Genomic DNA, 7378 nt, shown 5'->3' with positions numbered 1-7378 from the left:
CGGGGCTGGCGGAGGCGGTGGGAAGCTGCGGTTTTCCGGCAAAACGGCAACCTTGTGCTAAACGTCAGGTGGTGCTACAGTGGCCTTATGGGCAACGTTCCGGTTCAACACGATTGCTCGTTCAAGACACTACGGAGGAAACTCAAAAGTTTTCGGCTCGCTCTCTCGCTCTCGCTCGCTCTCTCTCAAGATAAATAAATGAACATTAAAATAAAAAGCGTGTGTAGGGGCGCCTGGGGGCTCAGTCGGTTGAGCGTCCGGCTTCGGCTCAGGTCATGATCTCACAGTTCGTGGGTTCGAGCCCCGCATCGGGCTCTGTGATGACAGCTCGGAGCCAGGAGCTCCNGCGTCCGGCTCTTGATCTCGGCTCAGCTCATCATCTCGCGGCTCATGGGTTCAAGGCCCGAGTGGGGAGTGGAGCCGGCTTGGGATTCTCCCTCCCTCTCTCTGCCCCTCCCCTGCTTCTGCTCTCTCTCTCTCTCTCTCTCTCTCTCTCAAAATAAATAAGTAAACATATTTGTGCATGGATTCTCTCCCGAATCGACCTGGTGAACGTTGGGTGGGAAGCCGCTGCCTGAGTTCATGACCACAGCTGAGCATTTTGAAAGGACCCCAAGCAAGATGACAAACAACAACCCGCCGAGATACCAGCCTGACAGCTACAGCCTCAAGGCCCAAAACAAAATAATACCTGGGGCCTCGCCTGTTGTGCCCCCAACCCCCCGCCAGGGGTCCATCATCAGAAAAAAAATGCTGGTCCCAAGAACAATGGCTCAGCTCTTAGACACTGGGACTCTGGCAAAGAGAGTGTCCCCCAAGGTCCTCTGTAAATTCTTCTCAAGTATCATCATGTCTCGGGGCGCCTGGGTGGCTTAGTCGGTTGAGCGTCCGACTTTCGCTCAGGTCATGATCTCGCGTTTCGTGGGTTCGATCCCTGCGTCGGGCTCTGTGCTGACAGCTCAGAGCCTGGAGCCTGTTTCAGTCTGTGACTCCCTCTCTCTCTGACCCTCCCCTGCTCACACTCTCTCTCTCCTAGAAATAAATAAAAATATTAAAATATATATATATCATCATGTCTCCCTTCAGAGGAGGGACCCCATATGGGCTCCACCCACAGTTGCCGGGCTCTGAGGCTTCTCCCGGAAACTACCACCAATAACTCCCGAAACAGCCAAGGGGAAACTAAAATGAAAATTAACGGTGTTCCTTGTTAAATTCTATTGAGCTACACTTTCTAATTTAAACCCCACCCTCCTAAAACACCGAATCCCTCAGAGTGAAAAAGAAGTTTCCGTGCTGGGGGTATCGAGCAAAGTTCAAACACAACCAGGACAAATGGCTCTGGGACCTTTAACTCAGCCGCGGTGCAGTCACTGTCCCAGCTAGAGATCTTCTGTCTAAACTCAAAGGCCTGATGCATTCTGCCTCCAGGTGATGGAGACCTCGCCTTCCAACTCCTGACCAACTTGAACGTGATCTGTTATGTTCCTCACAGCCTGTGCTTGACACAGAACATGAAGAATTCCAACAAAACTCCCCTAATTTAATTGAGGCTCCCCAAAACCTGTGGCCTACTTCTTTTTTTTTTTTCATTTATTTACTTTTGAGGNTGGTTCTCTGTCTCTTTCTCAAAACAAATAATAAAGAAACTTTAAAAAAGAAATTAAAACAATCTATATGCCAAAGTGGCACATCTTGGGGCAGCCTGCTCTTGACCCCTACAACTTCAAGATTTAAGTACTCCCGTTCCCTGGGAAAGCCCCGTTTACAATACAGAGACACCCCTCTTGCCGTGGTCAGTTACCAGAGAGGCATCCATAAAAGACTCCATGCATTTGCTGCTGAAAAAGGACATAAAGTCTCCAGGGAAAAATTACAGTTACTTCTAGCCCTTGTTCATTATCTGGGTCATAGTCTAAACCAGCTGTCTCTAAAAAGACTCAGAGTAATCCAGGAACTTTCTAGACCCACAACGAAGCCACTGCTCTGCAGCCTCCTAGGCCTGGCTGGATATTGTTTTTTTCTCTACATACTTTTGTACTCTATGAACTTACTAAACTCTCCATCCCTGAACCCCTTCCTCGGGAAGGGGCACCTGGGTGGCCCGGCTGGTGAAGCATCCGACTTCGGCTCAGGTCATGATCTCACGGTTCGTGGGTTCGAGCCCCATGTCGGGCTCTGTGCTGACAGCTCGGAGCCTGGAGCTGCTTCAGATTCTGTGTCTCCCTCTCTCTCTGCCCCTCCCTTGCTCACTCTGTCTCTCTCTATTTCTCAATAAATAAATGTTAAAAAAAAAAAGTTGAGAAGTTAATTGACTCAGCATTTCTCTGCAAGTAGACTAACCTCCTATGAGATCCTTCTACCTCCTCATGTACTTCAGCGTAGCCACGCTCCTGCCTCCACCTGATGATGGTGAGCCCCGTGGACGCATCCAGGTTGACGAGACACCCCTTAAACTAATCCTCATAGATTCTTGTCCATTGGAGGGTCATACTTTAGAAATGAAAGATGGATTTGCCAAGCAGCTCCTGGGGGGCTCAGTCGGTTCAGTGTCGGACTTCGGCTCAGGTCATGATCTCACGGTGCCTGAATCCGAGCCCCACGTCGGGCTCTGTGCTGACACCTCGGAGCCTAAAGGCTGCTTTGGATTCTGTGTCTCCCTCCCCCTCTGCCTGTCTTCCCTGCTCCCTACCCCCCACCCACGTTGCCTGTGCTCTGTCTCTGTCTCAAAAATAATAAACATTTAAAACAAACAAACAAACCCAAACCAACGGAATTGTCGAGTTGGCTGTGTTATTACTACCCAGTATGAGCTCCTCGAAAGGAGAAAGTTCCCACAAGCCAAATCAGCCCCTGAGCAGAGCTCTGCGCCTTTACCCAAGCGAGCCGGCTGCCAGGACAGGCTGTTCACATGTGCGCTGACAGCCGTGCGCCTCTGGGGTCACCCACGATTCGGGGCTGGCATAGAACCCCCCCGGCCCCCAGGCAAGAATGGGCCACAAGTAAACTGTCTTCTTGCTGCCTTCTCTTCCTTTCCGAAGCTGCCGCCTCACAACGGAGGCTCCCTACAGGGATGCTGGGGTTTTCTGCCAGCGAGGAGCTGCGCACTCCGTGAAGTTTGAGGCCCGCGGGCAGGAAGTCCGTTCTGCTTCCTCGGAGAAATGGCCCCCCCTTTCCCAGCCCGCGGCCGCCTCGCTGTCGCCGGACAGGGCCACCGTCGGCCGCAGCACCGGAGGAAGCAGGCGGGCAGACAGTGGCTGTGCACGAGACGAGCAGTCGGGGCTTTGGGGGCCCCAGGACGGTTGCGTGGCTCTTCCTGGCTCCCTGGCGCACCTCGTTGTTGGCTTTTGCACTTATTCGCCCCCCTCTGTGGTGCATTTAAGATGGCGCAGATTAGGGATAGGCATCAGTGGGGAGACTTCTGCACAGTTGCAGAAACGGCCGCCAGCAGCGCCGGCCCGTCAGGTGCAGTGATGCTTTGTCTCCAGACGCCCCAGACCCTCTCCCGCTCTCCGCCTGCAGCTGGACTTCACTCACCCGCCACTTCGTGTGGCTTATCAACACGGGCCGGGTCGCCCTGTGCTGTTCCCGGTGGCCTGAGGCCTCCCGCACCCTCACTCCGGCAGAATGTGCTCCCCTCTTGGGGTTTACCTCTGTCAGCCTGAGAGCAAAGACTCACCCAGCGGCAAAGGAGTGTTTCTTTGGGATCAGAGTTGCGGCTCTGAAAGCACAGATTCTGAGGATTATCAGAAAAGTGTCCCACAAGCAAGAGGTTCGCATGAGAAGGAGGAAAGGGGGTAAATACATGACTTGGATAAAAGAGAAAACAGGGGCTCCTGGGTGGCTCAGGTGGTTAAGTGTCTGACTCTTGATTTCATCCCAGGTTCCTGTGTGAGTTCGAGCCCTTCATCAGGCTCTTCACTGACAGTGTGGAGCCTGCTTGGGATTCTTTCTCCCTCTTTCTCTCTGCCCCTCCCCTGCTCACTCATGTTCTCTCTCTCTCTTACTCTCTCAAGGATAACTAATTAAACTTAAAAAAAAGAGAGAGAGAGCCAGCGGCAGCAACTTCTTACTTGACATATCTCTGGAGGCAAGAGAAATAAAAGCACNAGGACGGCACTTGTGGGGACGAGCACTGGGTGTCGTGTGGAAGCGATGAACCACGGGAATCTACCGCCGAAACCAAGAGCATGCTGTACACACTGTATGTTAGCCAACTTAACAATAAATTATATTTAGTAAAAAAAAAAAAATTTAACAGAGCTATTATTTTAACTTTAAAAAAATAAAAGAGAGAGAAAATAAAACAGTCCGCTGGCCCTAACAAACGAAACCGCCCCCGGCCTGTGTCAGTCAGCCAGTCTGCGCCCAGAAAGCCCGCCGCCCGGTCCCAGGGTTAGGGTGCCCGCCGCCCTGTCGGCTTCTCAAACAACTCTTGTAAGACAGTTGCCGCCCTGCCCGGTCCAGACTCTGGCCCAGTGTAAACGGACAGGAAAGGCGGTCTCTCTGTAGTGGTCACTCGGGCTCTGTGTGCAAGCGGCCCCGGCCATGCCAGTTTTCACACCCTCCACAGCCTCCGTTGCCAGGACCCCCACGCGCAAGGCAGCTCGCATGAGCCTTAAGCAGACCTTCGCAGGCGTCTGGGAATCATCACCGCCCTGTCCCCCTCGGTCATCAGGCAACGTCAAGAGAACTAAAGGGATCCTCTTAAGAACTTAAAATTTCTAAACTCACCAACCTTGATGGACGCCCCCGGCCTAAGATCCTGCCCTTGGCCTTGCTGGTGATTTCAGGCACGTTTTCTTGGTATAGGAATCAATACCCACAAGAGACCGCGTTACTTCTGAAACCAACTGCAAGTCCAAAGGTCTTCCTAAAACCACCCTCAGGATTGATGATTTGCTAGAACAATTCACTGAGCGTTGTTTTGGTTATGGTTTATTACAGGGAAAGTCGGCCCGGAGAAGGGATGCCTGGGCCGGAGGCTTCCGACGTCCTCTCCCGTGGAGCCCCAGGCAACCGACTTATCTCCTACCAGCCACACAATGTGACAATACGCATAGACTATGCCAACCAGGGAAGTCACCCGAGCCTTCGGTGTCCAGAGCACTTGCTGGAGCTCGGTCCCACGCAGCGCAGGCGGCTGCCTTGAGCCCCCAGCCCCTTCCGGAGGTCGGCGAATACTGTAGTCTCCCGTCCCTTTGGGGGTCGGAGCTGACAGCGCGGCCCAAAGCCACCACCGTAAGTCACACTGTCAGGTTGTCCGTCGTCCAAAGCCCCCAGGCAAACAAAGACATTTCTACAGGCAGGACATCTGGGGTCCTGGAGACACCTGGGGGCTGAGGCCAAGGCCGGACCTCTCTCTGCGTAAGGCAAAGCCTTCACAACTTCCCTTCCGGGGCCCAGTGAGTGACTGCTCAGCGTGACCTTCCCGGTGACAACTTCTGCCCTGACGTCCACCCCACCACGTCTCACCAGCAGGCGTAAAATCGGTCTTATCTGTTCTTTTCATCTGCTTATTCTATCTGGTTGCTTCCTCTGCATCAGGAATGTAAGCCTGATTTTCTCTGCTTTATTCACCCCTGTGTCACGCACGCCATCCACCACGAGAAGCACCAGCCTAGTGGCGAGCCCGCACTGAGATATGTAGTAAGTGTGAAACATACACTGACTGTTAAACTCTGCACGTTACAAAGAATGTAAAATACCTCGTCCATAATGTGTAATATTGGTTATATGTTGAAATGTTAATTGGGACATACTGGCTGGTATCAAATATATTACTGAAATTTATTTCACCTGTTCTTTTTGTATAAACCTATTTAACGTGGCTACTGGAAAATTTAAAATTGCCTATGTGGCTCAAATTTGAGGCTTGCAATATATATCAGCACTGAACTAGAAGAGACGTTAGCAAAGTTTTTCTGTAAAAGATCAAATAGTAAGCATTTTAGGCTTGGTGGGCCATATGGTCTCTGTTCAGCCCTGATGTTATAGAATGAAAGCAGCCACAGACAGTGCTTAACAAACGGTATGGCTGTGTTCCAATAAAACTTTATTTATAAAAATAAACAGCCTCACAATTTGGCCAATGGGCACAGTTTGTGAACCCCTGATGTTCAGTCCCGAGTAAATGTTCAGTAAATGTTGAGCAAATGAACAGAAAGAAGGCTCAGATGACACAGCACAGTGAGCCGAAGGGAGCCTGGTAAGCTCACGCGGAAGGCAGTTAGGGCCAGAGAAGGTAGGGCCTGCGGCACACGAATCCTATTTTATGTCACTGGAGGGCTTTAAGCAGGATAGGGATAAAATCTGATAGCTCTCATAAAAGGTCGCTGAGGGGCCCCTGGGGGCTCAGTCAGTTAAGCATCCGACTTCGGCTCAGGTCGTTGTCTCACGTCCAAGGGTTCGAGCCCAACGTCAGGCTCTGCACTAACTCTGTGTTGCCTGCTTCGGATTCTCTTTCCCTCCCTCTCTGCCCCTCCCTCACTTGCACACATGCTCGCTCTCTCTCGCTCTCTCTAAAAATAAATAAATAAACCTAAAATGATAATCATAAAAGGTCGCTGGGACGGGTGGCTCCGGACCTCCCCTTCACCCCTGCCAGGGCACATCAGCCCAGCTGCAGAGAAGGTTGGTGGCTGAAAGCTCTCAAGTGACCTCCTCTCCCAGGCTTGCCTCNGCCGCGGGCCCGCCTCCTGCGTGCAGACCTGCGCCTCAGAGCCGCAGGCGGGGGCCTGGCCCAGCGCAGACGGGCGCCGTCTGAGGAAGCGCACCTGGAACCTGGGACGGGTCCTGGGCGCTGAGAAGCTTGCTGGCTGCAGGGACCGGTGGCCCCGAGGGGCNGGCGGGGGGAGGGGGGGGAGCTCCTGATGGGGGCACAGTATCAGGTAGAAGCACGGAAGTAGTCACTGCAGCAACTATAATGCAACGGAAATGGATGCTGGGGCGGGACCCTCTGACGCGCACCAGGGGTGAAAGCCGGAGGGCCTCCCTGGCAGTAGAGACTCGCCTCTGCTGCGTCCAGAGGGCAGAGAGGGCTCTAGGGCCGGACACACAGACACCAGTAAGCAGGTGAACCCAGCAAGGGATGGAACGGGCCTGGCCCAAGATGCCGCGGCAGAGCTGGGGAGAAGGGGTCAGAGCCGGGGCACATCTCACAGATGAAGCCAACGGACTGCTACGCTGCCAGCGTTGGCTTCCTATTGCTGCTGCAACAAATTACGCAAACGTGCTGGCTCACAGCACACATCTGTTCTTCCATAGTTCGGAAGCTCAGAGGTCTGAAGAGAGTCTTCAGACTAAATCAAGGTACTGTTGGGGCCAGTTCTTCCCACAGGCTCCCGAGGGGAGAATCCGTTCCCTCGCCTTTTCCGCT

This window comes from Crocuta crocuta, unplaced genomic scaffold (assembly GCF_008692635.1).
Source record: "Crocuta crocuta isolate KB4526 unplaced genomic scaffold, BGI_CrCroc_1.0 scaffold541, whole genome shotgun sequence".
NCBI lineage: Eukaryota > Metazoa > Chordata > Mammalia > Carnivora > Hyaenidae > Crocuta > Crocuta crocuta.
The sequence above is the reverse complement of the archived record's forward strand: the minus strand, read 5'-3'. Positions refer to the sequence as shown.